Source organism: Argopecten irradians, unplaced genomic scaffold (assembly GCF_041381155.1).
Source record: "Argopecten irradians isolate NY unplaced genomic scaffold, Ai_NY scaffold_0019, whole genome shotgun sequence".
Classification (NCBI taxonomy): domain Eukaryota; kingdom Metazoa; phylum Mollusca; class Bivalvia; order Pectinida; family Pectinidae; genus Argopecten; species Argopecten irradians.
In genome coordinates, this window is record NW_027187486.1 from 232,298 (window position 1) to 257,188 (window position 24,891).

Here is a 24,891-nt window from a genome sequence, read left to right on the forward strand (position 1 = left end):
CTGGACCTCTATCATACACACAAACATGTGTAACAGTCCGAGACATGACATCTGATATATAGGGTAGAAGTCTGTGTTTACAGAGGACTGGACCTCTACTATACACACACAAACATGTGTAACAGTCCGAGACATGACATCTGATATATAGGGTAGAAGTCTGTGTTTTACAGAGGACTGGACCTCTATCATACACACAAACATGTGTAACAGTCCGAGACATGACATCTGATATATAGGGTAGAAGTCTGTGTTTACAGAGGACTGGACCTCTATCATACACACAAACATGTGTAACAGTCCGAGACATGACATCTGATATATAGGGTAGAAGTCTGTGTTTACAGAGGACTGGACCTCTATCATACACACAAACATGTGTAACAGTCCGAGACATGACATCTGATATATAGGGTAGAAGTCTGTGTTTACAGAGGACTGGACCTCTATCATACACACAAACATGTGTAACAGTCTGAGACATGACATCTGATATATAGGGTAGAAGTCTGTGTTTACAGAGGACTGGACCTCTATCATACACACAAACATGTGTAACAGTCCGAGACATGACATCTGATATATAGGGTAGAAGTCTGTGTTTACAGAGGACTGGACCTCTATCATACACACAAACATGTGTAACAGTCCGAGAAGACATGACATCTGATATATAGGGTAGAAGTCTGTGTTTACAGAGGACTGGACCTCTATCATACACACAAACATGTGTAACAGTCTGAGACATGACATCTGATATATAGGGTAGAAGTCTGTTTTTACAGAGGACTGGACCTCTATCATACACACAAACATGTGTAACAGTCCGAGACATGACATCTGATATATAGGGTAGAAGTCTGTGTTTACAGAGGACTGGACCTCTATCATACACACAAACATGTGTAACAGTCCGAGACATGACATCTGATATATAGAGTAGAAGTCTGTGTTTACAGAGGACTGGACCTCTATCATACACACAAACATGTGTAACAGTCCGAGACATGACATCTGATATATAGGGTAGAAGTCTGTGTTTACAGAGGACTGGACCTCTATCATACACACAAACATGTGTAACAGTCCGAGACATGACATCTGATATATAGGGTAGAAGTCTGTGTTTACAGAGGACTGGACCTCTATCATACACACAAACATGTGTAACAGTCCGAGACATGACATCTGATATATAGGGTAGAAGTCTGTGTTTACAGAGGACTGGACCTCTATCATACACACAAACATGTGTAACAGTCCGAGACATGACATCTGATATATAGGGTAGAAGTCTGTGTTTACAGAGGACTGGACCTCTATCATACACACAAACATGTGTAACAGTCCGAGACATGACATCTGATATATAGGGTAGAAGTCTGTGTTTACAGAGGACTGGACCTCTATCATACACACAAACATGTGTAACAGTCCGAGACATGACATCTGATATATAGGGTAGAAGTCTGTGTTTACAGAGGACTGGACCTCTATCATACACACAAACATGTGTAACAGTCCGAGACATGACATCTGATATATAGGGTAGAAGTCTGTGTTTACAGAGGACTGGACCTCTATCATACACACAAACATGTGTAACAGTCCGAGACATGACATCTGATATATAGGGTAGAAGTCTGTGTTTACAGAGGACTGGACCTCTATCATACACACAAACATGTGTAACAGTCCGAGACATGACATCTGATATATAGGGTAGAAGTCTGTGTTTACAGAAATGGACTGGACATGACTCTATCATACACACAAACATGTGTAACAGTCCGAGACATGACATCTGATATATAGGGTAGAAGTCTGTGTTTACAGAGGACTGGACCTCTATCATACACACAAACATGTGTAACAGTCCGAGACATGACATCTGATATATAGGGTAGAAGTCTGTGTTTACAGAGGACTGGACCTCTATCATACACACAAACATGTGTAACAGTCCGAGACATGACATCTGATATATAGGGTAGAAGTCTGTGTTTACAGAGGACTGGACCTCTATCATACACACAAACATGTGTAACAGTCCGAGACATGACATCTGATATATAGGGTAGAAGTCTGTGTTTACAGAGGACTGGACCTCTATCATACACACAAACATGTGTAACAGTCCGAGACATGACATCTGATATATAGGGTAGAAGTCTGTGTTTACAGAGGACTGGACCTCTATCATACACACAAACATGTGTAACAGTCCGAGACATGACATCTGATATATAGGGTAGAAGTCTGTGTTTACAGAGGACTGGACCTCTATCATACACACAAACATGTGTAACAGTCTGAGACATGACATCTGATATATAGGGTAGAAGTCTGTGTTTACAGAGGACTGGACCTCTATCATACACACAAACATGTGTAACAGTCCGAGACATGACATCTGATATATAGGGTAGAAGTCTGTGTTTACAGAGGACTGGACCTCTATCATACACACAAACATGTGTAACAGTCCGAGACATGACATCTGATATATAGGGTAGAAGTCTGTGTTTACAGAGGACTGGACCTCTATCATACACACAAACATGTGTAACAGTCCGAGACATGACATCTGATATATAGGGTAGAAGTCTGTGTTTACAGAGGACTGGACCTCTATCATACACACAAACATGTGTAACAGTCGAGACATGACATCTGATATATAGGGTAGAAGTCTGTGTTTACAGAGGACTGGACCTCTATCATACACACAAACATGTGTAACAGTCCGAGACATGACATAATCTGATATATAGGGTAGAAGTCTGTGTTTACAGAGGACTGGACCTCTATCATACACACAAACATGTGTAACAGTCCGAGACATGACATCTGATATATAGGGTAGAAGTCTGTGTTTACAGAGGACTGGACCTCTATCATACACACACAAACATGTGTAACAGTCCGAGACATGACATCTGATATATAGGGTAGAAGTCTGTGTTTACAGAGGACTGGACCTCTATCATACACACAAACATGTGTAACAGTCCGAGACATGACATCTGATATATAGGGTAGAAGTCTGTGTTTACAGAGGACTGGACCTCTATCATACACACAAACATGTGTAACAGTCCGAGACATGACATCTGATATATAGGGTAGAAGTCTGTGTTTACAGAGGACTGGACCTCTATCATACACACAAACATGTGTAACAGTCTGAGACATGACATCTGATATATAGGGTAGAAGTCTGTGTTTACAGAGGACTGGACCTCTATCATACACACAAACATGTGTAACAGTCCGAGACATGACATCTGATATATAGGGTAGAAGTCTGTGTTTACAGAGGACTGGACCTCTATCATACACAAAACATGTGTAACAGTCCGAGACATGACATCTGATATATAGGGTAGAAGTCTGTGTTTACAGAGGACTGGACCTCTATCATACACACAAACATGTGTAACAGTCCGAGACATGACATCTGATATATAGGGTAGAAGTCTGTGTTTACAGAGGACTGGACCTCTATCATACACACAAACATGTGTAACAGTCCGAGACATGACATCTGATATATAGGGTAGAAGTCTGTGTTTACAGAGGACTGGACCTCTATCATACACACAAACATGTGTAACAGTCCGAGACATGACATCTGATATATAGGGTAGAAGTCTGTGTTTACAGAGGACTGGACCTCTATCATACACACAAACATGTGTAACAGTCCGAGACATGACATCTGATATATAGGGTAGAAGTCTGTGTTTACAGAGGACTGGACCTCTATCATACACACAAACATGTGTAACAGTCCGAGACATGACATCTGATATATAGGGTAGAAGTCTGTGTTTACAGAGGACTGGACCTCTATCATACACACAAACATGTGTAACAGTCCGAGACATGACATCTGATATATAGGGTAGAAGTCTGTTTTTACAGAGGACTGGACCTCTATCATATTAGTAGGTAACACAATAAACAAATGTTACGAATATCCGTCCAGTTATGAAGTTATCAATAAAGAATGGACTGTAAAGACTCCATTCAAATGATCTTCGTCCTCAGTTCACTATAATCGGTCAACATTGCGCTGCGTAAACTTGTAGGCTATGGATAAACCCGCACTTAATCGCTATACCCGGATTAAGCATAATTTCTGTTTTTACCACAAATCAATCCAAAACAAGAGGCTCAGAGGGCCTGTATCGCTCACCTGGTTTGTAATGCCAAGTAATGTTCTGAATATAAGTTCATTGTTTCTTTTCTGAAGGAATATTTACCTCTAATTCCCCTATTGGGCCCCACTCTTTCTCCTCCAGGGGGTCAAAGCCAAAATTTAGACGAATTCTTTTAACCCCAAGGATGTTTCTGGCCAAATTTGGTTATAATCCATGCAGAACTATAGGACAAGTAGCAATTTATAGGATTTACCTCCATTTCCCCTATTGGGCCCAACCCCTCCTGCCCACGGGGGGTCAGAGCCAAAATTTATACAAGTTTTGTTCCCCTTCCCCCAAGGATGTTTCTGGCCAAATTTGGTTACAATCCATACAGAACACTACGACAAGTAGCGTTTTTACCCTATTGGGCCCTGCCCCTCCTGCCCCTGAGGGTCAAAGCCAAAAATTATACAAGTTCTGTTCCCCTTCCCCTATGGATGTTTCTGGCCAAATTTGGTTTCAATCCATGCAGAACTCTAGGACAAGTAGCGATTGATAGGATTTATCTCTATTACACCTATTGGGCCCTGCCCCTCCTGTCCCTGGGGGTCAGAGCCAAAATTTATACAAGTTCTGTTCCCCTTCCCCCAATGATGTTTCTTACCAAATTTTGTTACAATCCATGCAGAATTCTATGACTAGTAGCGATTTATAGGATTTACCTCTATTTCCCCTGTTGGGCCCAACCCCTCCTGCCCCCGGGGAGTCAGAGCCAAAATTTATACAAGTTCTGTTCCCCTTCCCCCAAGGATGTTTCTGGCCAAATTTGGTTACAATCCATGCAGAACTCTAGATCTATGACTAGTAGCAATTTAAATGAAATGTTGACGGATGGACGACGAACGGACGGACGACGGACGCCGCACCATGACATAAGCTCACCGGCCCTTTGGGCCAGGTGAGCTAAAAACTATATTAACTTAGAATTCATAATACTGTTAATCAAGAATGTTGTTTTGAGCAGAAACTGTCGCTCGAATATATTGTACAAGTCTGTTTTTACACAGCTATTGAGTGGGGCTCGTTCTCGAAGTTGCCATGTCAACATCACTACTGTGTCGATATATATCACGTACACGGCTATTTTTAGGAAAGAGTTTATTGAAAATAGTCACCAAAATCAAAATAACTAATCAAGCTTAAAATTATCATATGGATAAAAATGACTTAGACATATACAGAACATTTACTTCTTTATTCTACATTGCACATTGATGAGAAACATCATCATACAAAGCAACACATTGAAACACTTAATGAATTAAACAATAAGTAAATTTCACTGATAATAGCATTTGAACCTCTCAGCAATACACTCTAAATGGTTGGCAACCTGGGAAAATACATCAATATCCTATCAAACCATTATTATCTGACCAGAGACCTTCCCAGTAATACACTAAAGTTACTCTATCAAATATACTTATCAAAACTATCTGACCTTCCTGGTAATACACCCCAACTGTGTGTCGACCTTATACACTAAACTGTTAATATATCGATGTATTGATCAAAACTATCAGACATCCAAGTAATACACAACAACTGGAGATATTTAACTGTTAATATCTCAGTCTATCAAAATAATCAAACAAAAAGACCTCTCAGTAATACATGCTAACTTCGACACTTAACTGTTCACATTGGCAGTATTTAACAATTTTCAAACAACATAATCTCTTGAGTAATACACTCCAACTGTGTGTCAACCTGAGACACTTAACTGTTAATCTAATCAATACATCACAATTATCAGACAATAGGCCTCTGATTAATACACCTCAACTGTGTGTGTATAAGCTTTAGATCATTAAACGTTTAATCTATCAACTAAATTCTCCTAAAGTGTGTGTCAACATAAGTCAAGTCAGTGTGAGAATGAGACTGCACAAAGTTTGATATTCAGCACTAGATATTATAGTGTCTGTTTTCCTCTTTTACATTTTTTGATATAAGGTTTTTCACACAGGATTTGATTTGTATCCATGTCCTTTTTTTCCAACAGATTTTTGGATTTCACTTTCACTTCCTCACACCTTTTTTTCCCAATGCCTGCTACAGTTTTTTCTGATGATGTTGCTCCGGAACTCTTCTAAGATAAATCGTTTTTCTTCTTGACTCCATGGACGATGCTCACATTTTTTCCCTACAAAACAGTTAAAAAATGACAACTTTTTATCTGGTCATGTAACAAGCAGAGATAGGTGGAATTACATGGTAATGTCACTAATTAAATAACAGTTTTTTGTTCAATTTAACCACAGTACATTCTAGCTCGGTTAACAGAGTAAATTAAATTAAAGTAATCATGACAAATAAAAGAGGCTCATGGGCCTTAACGATAATCTGACTATATTGGCACAATACAACTGAATAGAAGTATACAATAGTGGAGTATCATGGGCCTTTCGGTTATGTAGGATAAATCGTTAACTTTTTAAATTTTCACATATTTGAACGAAAGGTAGAGGTCATTCATTTGAAAAAAACTTGGTAGCCCAGGACCAATATCAGTTCCCTTGCCTTTTTATTGTTGAGAAGAAGTCCTTTGAAGATTTACCCATATTTGACTCCTGTGACATTGACTAAAGGTCAAGGTCATTCATTGGAACAAACTTGGTAGATCTTCATCTCAGTATGCTACAACCTTAATATCAGTACCATGGACCGTTCGGTTGTTGTGAAGAAATTGTTTCATTATTTTTACTTATTTGACCGATGTGACCTTGAATGAAGTTCAAGGTCATTCATATGAACAAACTTGGTAGTCTGTCACCCCTGCATGCTACAGGCCTAATATCAGTACCCTGGGCCTTTTGGTTGTGGAGAAGTCATTAGAAATTTTTCACATATGTGACCCCTGTCTCTTTAAATGAAGGTCAAGGTCATTTATTTGATTTGTTTCTGTTTTACGTCATATCAACAGCCAGGGTCATTTAAGGATGTGTCAGGTTTTGTTGGTGGAGGAAAGCCGGAGTATCCAGAGAAAAACCACCGACCTACGGCCAGTATCTGACAACTGCCCCACGTGCGAGTCACCCCAGAGGTGGAAGGCTGGTGGTCTAAGTTTCGAGACACACCTTAACCACTCGGCCACCGCCCCCCCCCCCCCCCCATTTATTTGAACAATATTAGTAGCCCTTCATCACAGAATGCTACAGTACCCTGAGCCTTTTGGTTATTGAGAAGTCGTTTGAAGATTTTTTAACATATTTGACCCCTATGACCTTTGATGAAGGTGAAGGTAATTCAATTGAACAATCTTGGTAGCCCTTCATCCCAGCATGCTACAGGCCCAATATCAGTACACTGGGCCTTTTGTTTGTTGAGAAGTTGTTTGAAGATTTCCACATACAGTCGAATCTCGTTATCTCGAAATTCAACGGACCAACAAAAATGATTTGACTCATCCGAAATCAAACGTAATGTCATTAGGTTTGACCACAACATGGTTTTTTAACGGTCCTTATCTTATGACTATTACAGCCGGGTACATGCCTATTACCGTGATCAGCATATTATCGTGATTTTCCAACTTATAAGGTTTGTATTAAATCATTTACGTTATCTGTTTTCAGATGTTTTTGGATTTTTTTAAATACATCAAGAAACTTGAATTACGATAATATGACAGTCATGATAATAGGCATGCACCCTGATTTTCCGTAAGTGGTATACTGACTTCAGTGATTCATACAACAAACTTATACGAAATGTATGAATTGAACAAATAAAAACAAACAATGCTGTAAACACGCGTCGTCTCTATATACAGGTAAGTCACAATTGTAAAGTGACAATAATCAGGAAGCTAGTCTTGAGAGGATTATTAAACAATTCATAATTAGCAGTCATTGTTGTAGTATGTTCCATAGGCCTGCGTATACCGATCGCGATGTGTGCAGGTAAACCAATCATGCGTTGACAAACCACAGTTGAATTTCAATTGTTTCTATACATTGTATATTTACATAATTCAATTTTTTTTTATTTGGAATTTTGACTGAAATTAAATTCAACATAGCAATATTTTATTTGCTGAATATCCGTTTTAGGGACCAGGAATTGACTTTGACTCAACCGGAGTTTCGAGTCATCCGATCTTAAAATACATATACAAAGAAGGAAAAACAAGAGGCCCATGGGCCTTTGCGGTCACCTGAGTTCGGATACAGAATGAAACAAAGACACAAAAACACTATATATTGGCCCATCAGGCCCTTGAAACCAGTCAGTGATTTTATAACTGACTTTTCAATCTATGAAGAGTATCTGGATCCATCAAATTTGTGAATTCAGAAGATTTTTTTTTCTTATTTTAGACATTTTGACCCCTTTTGGCCCCGCCCATCTACCCCTGGACTTACAGGACCAATATGGATATGATGCTAAAATGCTATCACAGGGTAATAATTCTAACCAAGTCTGACCTATTGAAAATTAAGCAAATAATGCTTATAAATGTGTTTTTCAAATATCAATTAAAACAAATTTGACCCCTAATCTAAAGTCCGAGATGCCTGGGCCATGAAATTCACAATTTTTGTAAAGGGCCTTAAAAAGAAATTCCAATCTATGAAGAGTATTTGGTTCCATCAAATTTATAAATTCAGAAGGAGACTTTTGAAATTTTAGCCATTTTGACCAATTTTGGCCCCTGGGGGTCGGCCAGGACCAATATGTTTATGATGTTAAAATACTATCTCAGGCTAATAATTCGAACAAAGTTTGACTCATTTCCTATTACGAATGACCAGATAATGCTCAAAAATGTGATTTCCATATATAAACTATAGTAAACTTGACCCCCCTCCCCAGAGGGGAACGTGAGACCCCAGGGTCATATAATTCACAATTTTTGTAAAGGACCTCAAGACCTTTCAATCTATGAAGATTATTTGATTCTGCCATTTCTGGAATTTCAGAAGAAGATTTTTGAAGTTTTAGCCTATTTGACCCCTTTTGGCCCCACCCCTAAGGCCCCTGGGGGTCAGTCGTGGAAATATTGTTAATAGGATTCAATGGCCTTCTCATACTGATAATTCTGACAACATTTGACTTATTTCCTATATATAATTACAAATGACCAAATAATGCTCAAAAATGTCTTTTCCCTATATAAACTATAGTAAACTTGACCCCCTCCCCAGGGGGGAACGCGAGACCCCAGCGTAATATAATTCACAATTTTTGTAAAGGACCTCAAGACCTTTCAATCTATGAAGAGTATTTGATTCTACAATTTCTGGAATTTCAGAAGGAGATTTTTGAAGTTTAAGTCTATTTGATCCCTTTTGGCCCCACCCGTCAGGCCCCTGGGGGGCTGGGACCATATAATTCACAATTTTGGTTGACCTTTGGCTATGGAAGGTTTCTGCAAAATTTCAACAAATTTGGTTCAGTAGTTTTGGAGAAGAAGTCGAAAAAGTAAATTGTTTATCGCCATACGACGGACGACCCACGGCGATGGACAAAAGGCGATTAGAATAGGTCACTCGAGACTTCGTCTCAGGTGACCTAAAAACGGGACTTCAAAATTAATTCGAATCAACCGGAATTTCGAGTCAAGCGATATTGAGATAACGAGTTTAGACTGTATATGACTCCTGTGACCTTGAATGAAGGTCAAGGTCATCTAATTGAACAAACTTGGTAGCCCTTCATCCCAGCATGCCACAGGCCAAAAATCAGTACCCTTGGCCTTTCGGTTGTTGATAAGTCATTTGAAGAGTTTGTCATATTTGACCCCTGTGACCTTAAATGTAGGTCAAGGTCATTCAATAAAACAAATTTGGTAGCCCTTCGTCCAAGCATGCTACAGGTCTTATATCAGTACCCTGTGCAAGTTTGAATGAAACGTTTATGCCAGAGGACGGCGGACGATGCACATTGTAGGTCAGATGACCTAAAAATACAAATTGCATTGGGTGTTGTATCATTATATACACAAGTTCATGCAGATAAGAAATTGCATAGGAGCTGGATACATATACCCTTGTTCTGACACATTTTTCTGTACAGACCATGTGCACCAGGGAATAAAATACTTAAGTCACACCAAAAACAATTAAAAACACACAAAAAAAAAAAAAGATTTTGAAAGACTGACAGTAAATTCTCCTTTGCAATCTATACATCACATACATTTATACATTTATAAATCATAATCAAAAGTTTAACTGTTACGGCCAGTAAACTATAAAAACTGTTTCTTTTTTACTAAGAAAATAGATTTATTAACCTAATAGTGCAGTATGAAAATATCTGATGTTGTATAGCATTGAGTCAAAAATATTCTATACACACTTTACTTCCCCACAATCGTTAAAATGTAAATATGAGCTTTTAATATGTTTAAATGATCTTGAGTGACATTACTCAAAAAACATACAGAATGATCACTATCTCTTATATAAACAACCCCTAGTAATCATTTGGGTTATAAATAGGAAGCCACTGGGTCTTAATGGTTATTTGATCAAAATATATACACAAAGGGTTGATCCAATTTTCTGAATTTCAGATATAACTGCGCATCTAGTAAATTTTCAGACAAAATTTGAAAGTAGTTGATATAAACATTAAAGAAGAGTAGTGTTATAAGCAAATTACAACTTAATTTCTCCCTCAGATTTGGATACACCTAACGTGTGTTAAATGATAATTTTTAAAATAGATTTACCCCATCTGACTTAGGTTGAATAAATTTGGTCAAATGGCTGAGAATATTGAAAGCACTTTATATGAAAACATGTTTATAGTGACTAGTGACCATGGTAACCAAAAATTGTTTTTTAAAAATTTAAAGTAGTACATGCATATCTATATAATTATGGTCCTTTATGCTCTTCTGAAAATTCATCAAAATAAGGGGCAGCGGTAGCCGAGTTGTTAAGGTGTCTCGACACTAAGACCGCCAGCCTTCCACCTCTGGGGAGCCGAGTTCAACTCCCACTTGGGGAAGTTGTAAAGTACTAGCAGTAGGTCGGTGGTTTTTCCCATGGTATTCCTCCACCAACAAAACCTGACATGTCCTTAAATGACCCTGGCTGTTGATAGGACGTAAAACACAAACAAACAAACATCAAAACCATCCACCAGACTTTACACACAAAATATAATGTAATCACAAAATGAAGCCTTTTGACAACCAGAAATACAGCTGCATTTATCTCGGTAGTAGCTGAGTGTTGTACCATCTGCCTACACCTCACTCTTGAGGCACTGAGTATGACTCTAAAAACTATCCTTCTAATGGGAAGCCAGTCATGAAGTGATGCAGAGTAAAATTATAAAGGCTTAGTTCTACAATATTGGTCTATTGATAAAATGATCGATGTAGAAAAATTTGATCAAATTTGATGGGGAGAAAGTGGTTTGACAGAAACAATTACAAATATGGTCTCTAACTCTGCCATATATATAATATTTCATTCATAAAAATATTTAATTCATATTGAAAGCATTAAATTTTGTTCATATTAAATATTTAAGCTATTCTATGGAAACAAAGTGTGCAAAAGAATAGATACAGACAGGCCAAAAACTAGAATTCCCCTTGAACAAATTCAACTCTTGAACATGAAAATCTTTAAATTGGTCACATATATACCCAAACCAGGATAGATTGTTAATGTAATACTTAATGCTGCAATTGTGTAACATACCACAATCCATTTAGCTCGGAAAATAATTTGCAGGACTACAGATCCATCAATGTAAAGAACACTTTACCCACAAATCAAAATGTGTTAGGATGATAATGCTTTTTTGTGCCATGAAAACATTCATTTGAACAAATTTTGTAGCCCTTTATCCTAGGAAAATACAGACAAAAGTCCAGTACCATGGGTCTTTCAGTATCAAGAGATAGTTTTTGGAAGATCAACAAAAGACCAGTGTGACCTTGAAAGTGGGTCGAAGACATTCATCTGAACAAACCTTGCAGCCCTATAGCTGCAGGCTAAATATCATTACCTCATTTGAAGATATTTTAACAAACTTGACCCCTGGGTTACACTGAAACTTAGTAAAGATCATTTCTATTTTCAACTGAATTCTAAGGCAACCATTCAGTCAAATATCACGCCTATAGGCATTTTGTTTAGATACAAGAAGTCACGTAAAGGTGTCAACAAAATTGAGTCATGTGGTCTTGAATATGGGTCATGGTAATTTCTTTTTCCTACACTTTGCTAGGCCTCATCCAGGAAACCTTTCATTCAAATATCATTGGCTCTTTAAAAATCAATGAAATGGAAATGTTGATAAGGCCAGATGAACATCAAATGACTGACAGAAAGGTGGATGGACAAAAATCCACCATAACATAGTTAGGGCCAATCGAGATAAAATTTCAAGAGTAGACATTTTAAGGCAGGCACATAAAAGATGGATAGATAAAAGGTTGGCAAAATAACATACCGCCTTTTGACAGCTTTGCCCTGGCTTCAGTGCTGGAACTAGTACCAGCTTCAACTACATCTTCACTGCTCTTGTCTCTCGGAGTACCTGAAAATGAAAAAAATATATATAATGTTTGTATTTAACTGTTAATTGTTGTTGAAAACTATTCAAAATATCAAAACAATTATTGACCAAACATATGGAAACAATATTTGGAATTGACATCTGACCCACCAGCCTTAGTCCTTGTTCAGTGACTTCCTGTGTGATTTAAAATGTTGTTATCAATACAGTTATTTCAGCTATAACTTTTCAACTTTTTATAACACATACAACAGTAGAGCTTATTATTTCATGGTGCTGTACACATGTCTGTCAACAGACTGTCTAGTTATCCAGCCACTTATTTTTAACACTTTATCTTTGTGCATCTCCTTGAAGGAGAAACTCTTACTAAACAAGTGCACTCTGACCCTTGAATTGCCCACCTGCTATTAAAGGATCATTTTAAGTCATTTAAATAATTTATAAAAAGCAAGTCGAAGACCAGATATAAGATATCTGGTGATCATGGTTTACTTATTCAGTATGTTGAATTCCTATGACATTAAGAAGGTCAAGATTATTGAATTGGGCAAAGGTTGTTAAGTCTTTGGGACTCTTCCTTACAGAGGTAAAACTCTTCCTTACAGAGGTAAAACTATCTCAAGATTTAGCTTTATGTGACTCATTTGACCTTAAATATATACCAAGGTCATTCATTTGAACAATCTTTTTAGCCCTTTATCTCATTATGTTACAGGCCCAATATCAAGTCCAGGGGCCTAATTAGTTATTGAAGAGTTGTTTAAATTTAAGATTCAAGCCTATTTGACCCCTGTGACTTTAAATGTAGGTCAAGATTATCTCTTTGACTAAAATAGATAGTCCTTCATCTTACCATGCTACTGACCCCATATCAAGCCTCGATCTGTACAATTTGTAATTCTTGGTTTCTGGGATCTAACTCTTTTTACCCCTGTGCTCTTGAATGTACTTCAGTGAAGTTATTCATTTTAACAAGTGTAATGTCCCTTTATCCCAGCATGTTACAGGGTCAATATTAATATTATTTTGGCTCCGACCCCGGGGGGGGGGGGGGGGGGGGGGGGGAGCCAAAATGTATACAATTTTCTGTTCTCCTTCCCCCAAGGATGTTTCTAGCCAAATTTGGTTACAACCCATGCAAGAACTCTAGGACAAGTATTGATTTATAGGATTTACCTCTATTTCCCCTATTGGGCCCCGCCCCTCCTGCCCCCGGGGGGTCAAAGCCAAAATTTATACAAGTTCGGTTCCCCTTCCGCCAAGGATGTTTGTGGCCAAATTTGGTTACAATCCATGCAGAACTCTAGGACAAGTAGCGATTTATAGGATTTACCTCTATTTCCCCTATTGGGCCCCACCCCTCTTGCCCCCGGGGGGTCAGAGCCAAAATTTATACAAGTTCTGTTCCCCTTCCCCAAAGGATGTTTTTGGCCAAAATTTGGTTACAATCCATGCAGAACTCTAGGACAAGTATCGATTTATAGGATTTACCTCTATTCCCCCTATTGGGTCCCGCCCCTCCTGCCCCCAGGGGGTCAGAGCCAAAATCTATACAATTTCTGTTCCCATTCCCCCAAGGATGTTTGTGGCCAAATTTGGTTACAATCCATGCAGAACTCTAGGACAGGTAGCGATTTATAGGATTTACCTCTATTTCCCCTATTGGGCCCCGCCCCTCCTGCCCCCGGGGGGTCAGAGCCAAAATTTATACAAGTTCTGTTCCCCTTCCCCCAAGCATGTTTTTGGCCAAATTTGGTTACAATCCATGCAGAACTCTAGGACAGGTAGCGATTTATAGGATTTACCTCTATTTCCCCTATTGGGCCCCGCCCCTCCTGCCCCCGGGGAATCAGAGCCAAAATTTATACAAGTTCTGTTCCCCTTCCCCCAAGGATGCTTGTGGCCAAATTTGGTAACAATCCATGCAGAACTCTAGGACAAGTAGCAATTTATAGGATTTACCTCTATTTCCCCTATTGGGCCCCGCCCCTCCTGCCCAGGGGGTCAGAGCCAAAATCTATACAAGTTCTGTTCCCCTTCCCCCAAGGATGTTTGTGGCCAAATTTGGTTACAATCCATGCAGAACTCTAGGACAGGTAGCGATTTATAGGATTTACCTCTATTTCCCCTATTGGGCCCCGCCCCTCCTGCCCCCAGGGAATCAGAGCCAAAATTTATACAAGTTCTGTTCCCCTTCCCCCAAGGATGTTTGTGGCCAAATTTGGTTACAATTCATGCAGAACTCTAGGACAAGTAGCGATTTATAGGATTTACCTTTATTTTCCCTATTGGGCCCCGCCCCTCCTGCCCCCCGGGGGGGGGGGGGGGGGGGGGTCAGAGGCAAAATTTATTCAAGTTCTGTTCCCCTTCCCCCATGGATGTTTGTGGCCAAATTTGGTAACAATCCATGCAGAACTCTATGACTAGTAGCGATTTAAAGGAAATGTTGACGGACACAGACGACGGACGACGGACGACGGACGCCGCGCCATGACATAAGCTCACCGGCCCTTCGGGCCAGGTGAGCTAAAAATTACATAAGATTCAAAAACACAAACCCTCACCTGCCCGGTAGAAAACTGAAAGTCTCGGCACGGTCCCGAGATCTCGTGCCCAGCAAAGTCTCGCCAAAGTCTCGGGTAATACAATTTCCGGAAAATATAACAAACGAAATACATATATGAAAATTATGAAAATTACAATGTTCTTACCACGGATAGGTCTACCCACGTCATGGTTCATGTTAACAATTAAATATTTAAAGCCTTAGACATAGACATGATTTTGATTTTACTTTGAATTTATTTTGGCCTTTTATTTCGGATTATTAATTAATATACTAGCTTTATACCGTTTTTACCTAATTATGATTTAAAGCCTCGATCGTAGACAAATGTTGCCAATTTCAGTAAGTTCCCAAAAGTTTTTGAACGTGCAGTAGGAAATAACTTCGAAGTATTCTTCGACAACACTCATTTTTAAGAAACCATATGATTCCATGTCTTTCATGCCAGTGTGTCAATATATTATACGAGGTCTTGCCTTCAAAAAATTACGCCCAAGTTTGCGTTTCCGAGGCATGATCTTCTCGCTACTTTTTTTAAAAACACGGAACGGAAGTTTAGACAGTTGTTAGGATCGGACAGGATCGTAGAAAAATAACTACTACTGACGATATCAGTCAATTTACTTTTTGTTAATAGTTTGAATATTTTTCAGTAACAAATAGGTTCATTTTCCTTCTTAAATAATTTCAATACGTATTCCAGGTGTGCGTGTGGATTGGAGTTTTGAAATTGTGAAGTATGTAAGTGAATATGTATGTCTGTGTATACAAAGCAAACTCTTAAATGTTTCGAAGTATTTCAAAATATATAGGTCCGGCTTTTGATATATCAATGTAATCATGAATAAATGTGTGTTTACATGAGTGGTGCAAGTGAGTGTGTTCATGCGCATGCAAGAGTGAGTGCATGTTCTAAATGAATTGATTGTCTGAAAAAATTCTGCAGTAAGAGTGAGAATAGAATGAATTTATGTACAAAATTTATCATGTGTCTTTCTGACTAAAATGTAAAATTAAAAAAAAAAGATCGCATCACGAGCAACATCAACATCATTTGCTTACTCATCCGCGCTCTCTGTATGTTGAACTTGACATTTTTTTGTACATTTGGTGGATATTGTCGACATTTTAAAACTTATTTACAACTCTAATTGTTACTATATTATCGAAGTAGGATATAGATCTATAAAACTTGTTCTTTGTTACTGTGATGTGATCATTTGTGATTTATATGTGTCTGGTGACAATATCCATTTAAGTACGTGTTGCCGACATTAATTACTCCTTCAAGACCACATATACAAATATATCAATGAGAAGTTAATGGCCTAGCGACAATACCACTACTGATCTTTGTAAATTTCATTTTATACCAGGAACCTTATAAATTATTATTCCTTTTCATAGAAATATAACATGTAGCCTCTTCCAACGAATACTTTCAAAATATTGTAATAGTTGCACCTTTTGCATACATTGAGCAATTAGTAAAGATAAGGCCATTCTTTTATATTAGCCATATATATGTATATTGATTGTAATCTAAGGATGAACTGTCCTGTAGGTAGGGCGTAAGAATTGTACCTGCTGCCCCCATTGCATGAACTTATCTTTCCTCTTCTTCCTAAAATACGCTCTTCATCGTAATGTCTCCCTTGACAACACCCCACTTTCGGCCCGCAGTTGAGCGTTCGCTCCTTTAACACTTAAAATTTGATTGTTGTGCTGTTCGACATCGGTCATTTAACACTCGGTTGTTGTGCTGTTCGACATCGGACATTGAACACTCGGTTGTTGTGCTGTTCGACATCGGACATATTGAACAATTAGAATTCGGAAGTCGTGCAGCTCGACATTGAACATTGAACACTTAGAATTTGGTTTTTGTTCTGTTCGACATAGTACATTGAACACTTAGAATTTGGAAGTCGTGCAGCTCGACATAGTACATGAAACACTTAGAATTTGGTTGTTATGCTGTTCGACATACATATAGGCTAGGGCATACAATATGATTTATTATTGAATGTGGTGTTGCTTGAGATCACTCTACGTAAAAAATTTGAATGATGTGTGGCTCGATGTAAGACATCTGTTTTTTTCTTGGTGATTTATTGAAGGCAAAGAAAACTGTCTCGATGGTATATTTTGAAACTGGGATGTTTTTATTACATGTACATTATTAGCGATGCCGACGTGTGTTCAGATTAGTTGATTTTTTTTGCATCCAAGTGTATTGAAACGTTAAGCAATCTTGGTAAATATTTGTTGCATATATCATGAAGAATTTTATGATATAAGTGCTACATTATGTATTTTGTGAACATTGGTTAATATTTTAATTCCGTATTATTTGATTCGATTTCCACAAACTTTCCTAACTTTATTTTCGCCTTGTGACATGTTATAATTTAAAGCAACATAATGTACATGTATCTATTCACGACTGTTTCATTTAATTACATATGGTTAATTGTAATTTATTCATTGTGTATTTATAGCTCATCTACCCTTTTAGGTTAATTATCCAATCTGGTCTTACTAGTACTATGACACTTACGACTCGGACAATAGATAAGCTAATTATCTCACCTGTCCGAGTACCGACCAGCCATAATAGAGTCATATACCTGCCAGGTGTCATCCATTGTATCAATTGTACATTTAATTCCACGTCTCATATTTTGTAATCAGTTAGGATCTAGAGCTCGGTCTCTACGGATTGATGTTCATCCACATAAGCTCTGAGACATTGAGCTAAGGTGTCCTTTTCGAGTAGATCGTGAGTAATGGAGATGATAGAGAATGTCATCAAGTAGTACATATCTATCAGAAAGAGCTAAAACTCTGTCAGCATTTACCTTATCAGCTGGTAATATACCTGTCTGAAGATATTCATAAAGGTCAGAAAAATCAGGGCACTGTGATTGTACAGAGTCTAAAGGAACAGGTTGAAGCTGGGTGTTGTGTGAGTACTCAAAGAAAACTTGAAAAGAAGATTTTGAGTCCAAACCAGTAGCGACATCAGGAGAAGGTAGACTATCTTCAATAGGAGATGATAGAGTCTCCTTGACAGGGCGTCCGCGACTTCATTTTTCTTACCTGTTTTGTAGATTATTTCATAATCATAGCTTTGTAGAAGAACAGACCAACGAGCTAACCTACCTGTTGAATTCTGTTTGATGTTTTTCAGTCATTTAAGTGCACAATGGTCAGTATAGATAGTAAAACTCTTACCTACTAGATACACATGGTAGTTCTTTATACCTTCAACTATAGCAAGACCTTCTCTTTCTGAGATACTATGCTTACGCTCACAGTTGTTTAATGAACGTCCACTATAGGCAATGACCTTTTCTCTGTTCTGATCATCAAGTTGTCCCAACACATAACCAATAGGCTCACCCGAAGCATCCGTAGTAAGGATAAAAGGCTTTGAGTGGTCCGGATAAGCCAGAATAAGAGAAATAATTGAGAATGACATTATTTCAAAATCAACATCAATGTGGCAATCGCCAGTTGTTATGGTGAAAAAGAAAAACGGTCAGTTACGCTTTGCTGTTGATTACAGGAAATTAAATGCTGTAACTAAACAATTCACTTTCCCTCTCCCTCGCCTTGAAGATGTTTTTTATGCCATAGCAGAAACTAAGGCTCAATTCTTTTCCAGCCTTGATCTAGCTTCTGGGTTTTGGCAAATCCCAATGGACCCCAAAAACAGCTCATAAGTCTGCATTTGTTACACCCACTGGTGTGTATCAGTGGAAAAGAATGCCTTTCGGACTTGTGAATAACCCAGCTAGCTTCCAATCATTGATGACAAAGGTTCTGAGAGATTTAAACTGGAAAACTTGTTTAGTCTATGTAGATGACTCTCGTTAGATTTCTCTCGTTCCTTAGAAGCACATATTCAACATCTTCAACAAGTCTTCGATCGTCTTAAGTCTGCTATCCTGACTTTAAAAGGTAGCAAATTTCGTTTGCAAAACCTCGTGTTTGTTACCTCGGACACATTATATCAAGGGAAGGTGTTGAGGTAGATACCTCAAAAACAGATGCTGCTAAGTCATTTCCAACTCCCAAAAACCCTAAACAGGTGAGATCATTTCTAGGACTCTGTAATTATTACAGAAATTTTCACTAAATTGGACAGAAAGCTTGAATGGACGCCTTCCGACTCATAGAAAAGTAATTTAATAAATTCGTATTTGGACAACTATTTGACGTCTTTGGATTTTATACCGTGACAAGAAAAGTATAACAACGACAGGAAATTCCGTTGTGATAAATTGGTGTGAGATATCCGGAGTAACTTGCCACATTTATTTGTGTAAGACGAGTTACGCACAAGATTCCAAGAACCTCTACTGCCAAGTGACCTTTCCCCAAGGATCATCAGAATCGCACAGACTGGATAGCAAACCAAGGCTGTGTTCGCCAAATTTTGGAACCCGCCAGAATTACGTTTTTAATGACAGTAACAATCAGGATGGCGAATGTCGCATGTTACAGATGCGGTGATCAATTCTTTCCCAATCATGCGTTGTGGTGTCCTGCGAATTGCTGTTACTGTTTCCGGTGTGGAAATATTGGCCATTTCTCTCGAATGTGCTTAGGTCGGACAGGACATCGTTCTGAAAACTTCAGTAATACAGGATCGTCTCCCTGGACCAGACAGCGTCCCAAACCTACTTTACTTCCTGTTCCTGCTCCGAACAAATCTTCGGACAGAGAGTCTGAGAGTCCGATAGCGCCGAGGAAAAAGACCAAATCCACATGAAAACGGAGGCGAGATTCTGCACGACTCAGGACTTTCCGAGACAATAAGAAGGTACTATCTACATTGTCATTTACAAATGTGATAAACGAAGAACTTAAAATGTGATTAACTCCGACAACAACAAAATAATTCAGAATTCTTCTAGGGCTAAAATTCGAAAACTGAAAATGAATGTGAACGCTCTTACTAGTGAATATGACCAGCAGATATATGAGAAACTTGAATCGCAACGTGAACTAACAAACATCAAACAAATATCTGAAACCAGAACTTTAAAACTAAAAATCCTGGAATATGATCTAAATCAGGCAGGAGACACCATTAAAATCCTTAAAATGCAAAATGACAATCTATCGATTCAAATTCAACAGTTGAGAAACAAAATTACACGACTGAGAGACGGTGCATGTTCATGTACATGTTCAGTTCCAACCTCGATACATATGCAGTGCGTCCCAATAAATCCAGCCAACAGGAGATCTATGAATTGGAATTCCCACATGAACAATAACGGCCAAGAAACAAAACAGTGTACTAGAGCTCGACAAAACGGATATCGAGGACGTCGCGGTGGCTATCCGCGGAATAGCGTACCTTCCTAATAAGTTGAAAAACAAAGAATGGCGCTTGGATTTGGCGCTTGTCAGAAAATAACGTCAGAAATATTTCAAATACTGGAACAGCCGAATAAAGATATAATCCATCGTATTTTCATAATAACATATGTTAGAGAGGTTATGATGAAATACAAGAGGTCGATGGGCCTTAACGGTCATCTGACTATTAGCACAATACAAAATAGTCGTTTAAAGATTTTAGCCTATTTGACCCCTGTGACCTTGAATGAAGGTCAAGGTCATTCATTTGAACAAACTTGATAGTCGTTCATTCCAGCATGCTGCAGGCCCAATATGAGTATCCTGGGCCTTTTGGTTCTTGAGAAGAAATTGTTTAAAGATTTTAGCCTTTTTGACCACCGTGACCTTGAATGGAGGTCAAGGTCATTCATTTGAACAAACTTCATAGCCCTTCATCCAAGCATGTCACGGGGCCAATATGAATATCCTGGGCCTTTTGGTTCTTCAGAAGAAGTTGTTTAAAGATTTTAGCCTATTTGACACCTGTGACCTTGAATGAAGGTCAGGGTCATTCATTTGAACAAACTTGATAGCCATTCATCCCAGCATGTTGCAGGCCCAATATGAGTATCCTGGGCCTTTTGGTTCTAGAGAAGAAGTTGTTTAAATATTTTAGCCTATTTGACCCCTGTGACCTTGAATGAAGGTCAAGGTCATTAATTTGAGCAAACTTGATAGTCATTCATCCTAGCATGCTGCAGGCCCAATATGATTATCCTGGGCCTTTTGGTTCTAGAGAAGAAGTCGTTTAAAGATTTCAGCCTGTTTGACCACCGTGACCTTGAATGGAGATCAAGGTCATTCATTTGAACAAACTTCATAGCCCTTCATCCAAGCATGTCACGGGGCCAATATCAGGTCTCTAGGCCTCTTAGTTATTCACAAGAAGTTGTTTAAAGGATTTTAGCCTATTTGACCCCTGTGACCTTAAATGAAGGTCAATGTCATTCATTTGAACAAACTTGGTAGCCATTCATCCCAGCATACTACAGGCCCAATATCAGTACCCTGGGCCTTTTGGTTCTAGAGAAGAAGTTGTTTAAAGATTTTAACCTATTTGACACCTGTGACCTTGAATGGAGGTCAAGGTAATTAATTTGAGCAAACTTGATAGTCATTCATCCCAGTATGCTACAGGCCAAATATCAGTACCCTGGACCTTTCGGTTATTGAAAAGAAGTCATTTGAATGAAAAGTTTACGCACGGCGGACGGCGCACGGCGCACGGCGCACGACGACGGACGGTGCATGATGACAATAGGTCATCCTGACCCTTCAGGTCAGATGACCTAAAAATCTTTTAAAATGATCAGACGCATTTAACGCAGAAGTAGCATTTTCACTTTATTTTTAAAAACTTCTGTATTTCTACACTCTGACCGCATCACTCCAAATTGCAGACATACTCTCATATACTGCAATTTGGGTTACTAGTGATATATGGGAGATTGCAACACAGAATGTAAATATATGCATATATATACATGTACATGTAGCCTGTCACTTATACGCGTAAATACGCGTGAGGTTGCCGATAGGCCAGATGGCGTTGCCGACGAGCTAGATGACGTTGTCGATGAGCCAGATAACGTTGCCGATGGGACAGATGACGTTGCCGATGGTACAGATGACGTTGCCGATGGTACAGATGGCATTGCCGATGGGGCCGAATGACGTCACTGATTGGCCATATGACGTCGTCGATGGGCCAGATGACGTTGCAGATGGTTCAGATGAAGATGTAGATGGGCCAGATGTGCTGCCAGGTGTTTTATTTATGGTGGCCTCACTTACTTGTATTTATATGCTGACATGTTTCTTTATGCAAAATATTCTGTATGTTTCGAGGATTATATATAATATCATACAATATAATATGCACTCTTGTTTAATTTTTAAACAAAACTTATAAAAACCAGATCGGGTCATGTAATAACAAATCGAAATGAGCTGTTGTTGACACTCATGTGGCTCCGTTCATATCCATCTTAGCAGAACCAACAATGTGAAAATTATAGGATGGACCGGGAACAAACAGTGTGAAGATTACAGGACGGGCCGGTAACTAACATTGTGACGATTACGGGACGGACCGGGAACTAACATCATGACGATTACAGGACGGTCCGGGAACAAACAAGGTGACGATTACAGGACGGACCGAGAACTAACAGTGTGAAGATTAAAGGACGGACCGAGAACTAACAGTGTGACGATTACAGGACGGACCGAGAACTAACAGTGTGAAGATTAAAGGACGGACCGAGAACTAACATGGTGACAATTGCAGGACGGACCGGGAACTAACTGTGTGACGATTACAGGATGGACCGGGAACTAACAGTATGAAGATTACAGGATGGACCAGGAACTAACAGTGCGAAGATTATATGACGGACCGGGAACTAATAGTGTGACGATTAAAGGACGGACCGGGAACAAACAAGGTGATGATTACAGGCCGGACCGAGTACAAACAGCGTGAAGATTACAGGACGGACCGGGAACTAACAGGGTGACGATTACAGGACGGACCGGGAACAAACAGTGTGAAGATTACAGGACGGACGGGGAACTTACAGGGCGACGATTACAGGACGGAACGGAAACTAATAGGGTGACGATTACAGGACGGGCCAGGAACAAACAAGGTGTCGATTACAGGACGGATCGGGAACAAACAGTGTGACGATTACAGGACGGGCCGGGAACTAATATAAGAGGGTGACGAGTACAGGACGGATTGGGAACTAACAGGGTGACGATAACATGACGGACTGGGAACTAACAATGTGACGATTGCAGGACGGACCAGGAACTAACAGGGTGACGATTACAGGACGGACCGGGTACTAACAGTGTGACGATTACAGGACGGACCAGGAACTAACAGTGTGACGATTACATGACGGACCGGGAACTAATAGTGTCACGATTACAGGACGGACCGGGTACTAACAGGATGACAATTACAGGACGGACCGGGTACTAACAGTGTGACGATTACATGACGGACCGGGAACTAATAGTGTCACGATTACAGGACGGACCGGGAAGTAATAGTGTGAAGATTACAGGCCGGACCGGGAACTGACAGTGTGACGATTACAGGACGGACAGGGAACTAACAGTGTGACGATTACAGGACGGACCGGGAACTAAGAGTGTGACGATTACAGGACGGACCGGGAACTAACAGGGTAACGATTACAGGACGGACCGGGAACTAATAGTGTGACGATTACAGGATGGACCGGGAACTAACAGTGTGACAATTACAGGACGGACCGGGAACTAACAGTGTGACGATTACAGGACGGACCGGGAACTAACACTATGAAGATTACAGGATGGACCGGAAACAAACAGTATGAAGATTGCAGGACGGACCGGGAAACTATCAGTGTGAAGATTACAGGACGGACCGGGAACTAACCGGGGTGACGATTACAGGACGGACCGGGAACTAACATGGTGATAATTGCAGGACGGACCGGGAACAAACAATGTGATGATTACAGGACGGACCGAGAACAAACAGTGTGAAGATTACAGGACGGACCGGGAACTAACAGGGTGACGATTATAGGACGGACCGGGAACTAACAGTGTGACGATTACAGGACGGATGGGGGAACTAACAGGGCGACGATTACTGGACGGACCGGGAACTAATAGGGTGACGATAACAGGATGGACCGGGAACAAACAGGGTGACGATTACAGGACGGATCGGGAACAAACAGTGTGACGATTACAGGACGGGTCGGGAACTAAAATAAGAGGGTGACGATTACAGGACGGACCGGGAACTAACATTGTGACGATTACAGGACGGACTGGGAACTAACAGTGTGACGATTGCAGGACGGACCGGGAACTAACAGGGTGACGATTACAGGACGGACCGGGAACTAACAGTGTGACGATTACAGGACGGACCGGGAACTAACAGTGTGACGATTACAGGACGGACCGGGAACTAACAGTGTGACGATTACAGGACGGACCGGGAACTAATAGTGTGACGATTACAGGACGGACCGGGAACTAACAGTGTGACGATTACAGGACGGACAGGGAACTAACAGTGTGACGATTGCAGGACGGACCGGGGACAAACAAGGTGACGATTACTGGACGGACCGGGAACTAACAGTGTGACGATTAAAGGACGGACCGGGAACTAACAGTGTGACGATTACA

General features: G+C 39.7%; 1 long non-coding RNA gene across 1 annotated transcript; it reads right to left on the reverse strand.

Annotated features, from left to right (window-relative positions):
* Positions 1–5,394: 5,394 nt before the first annotated feature.
* Positions 5,395–24,285, reverse strand: LOC138311371 (uncharacterized). Its single transcript, XR_011206616.1, has 3 exons — positions 15,266–24,285; positions 12,633–12,719; positions 5,395–6,354 (listed from the first exon to the last, which is right to left on the reverse strand). It is a non-coding gene; the product is annotated as an uncharacterized lncRNA (long non-coding RNA).
* Positions 24,286–24,891: the final 606 nt, after the last annotated feature.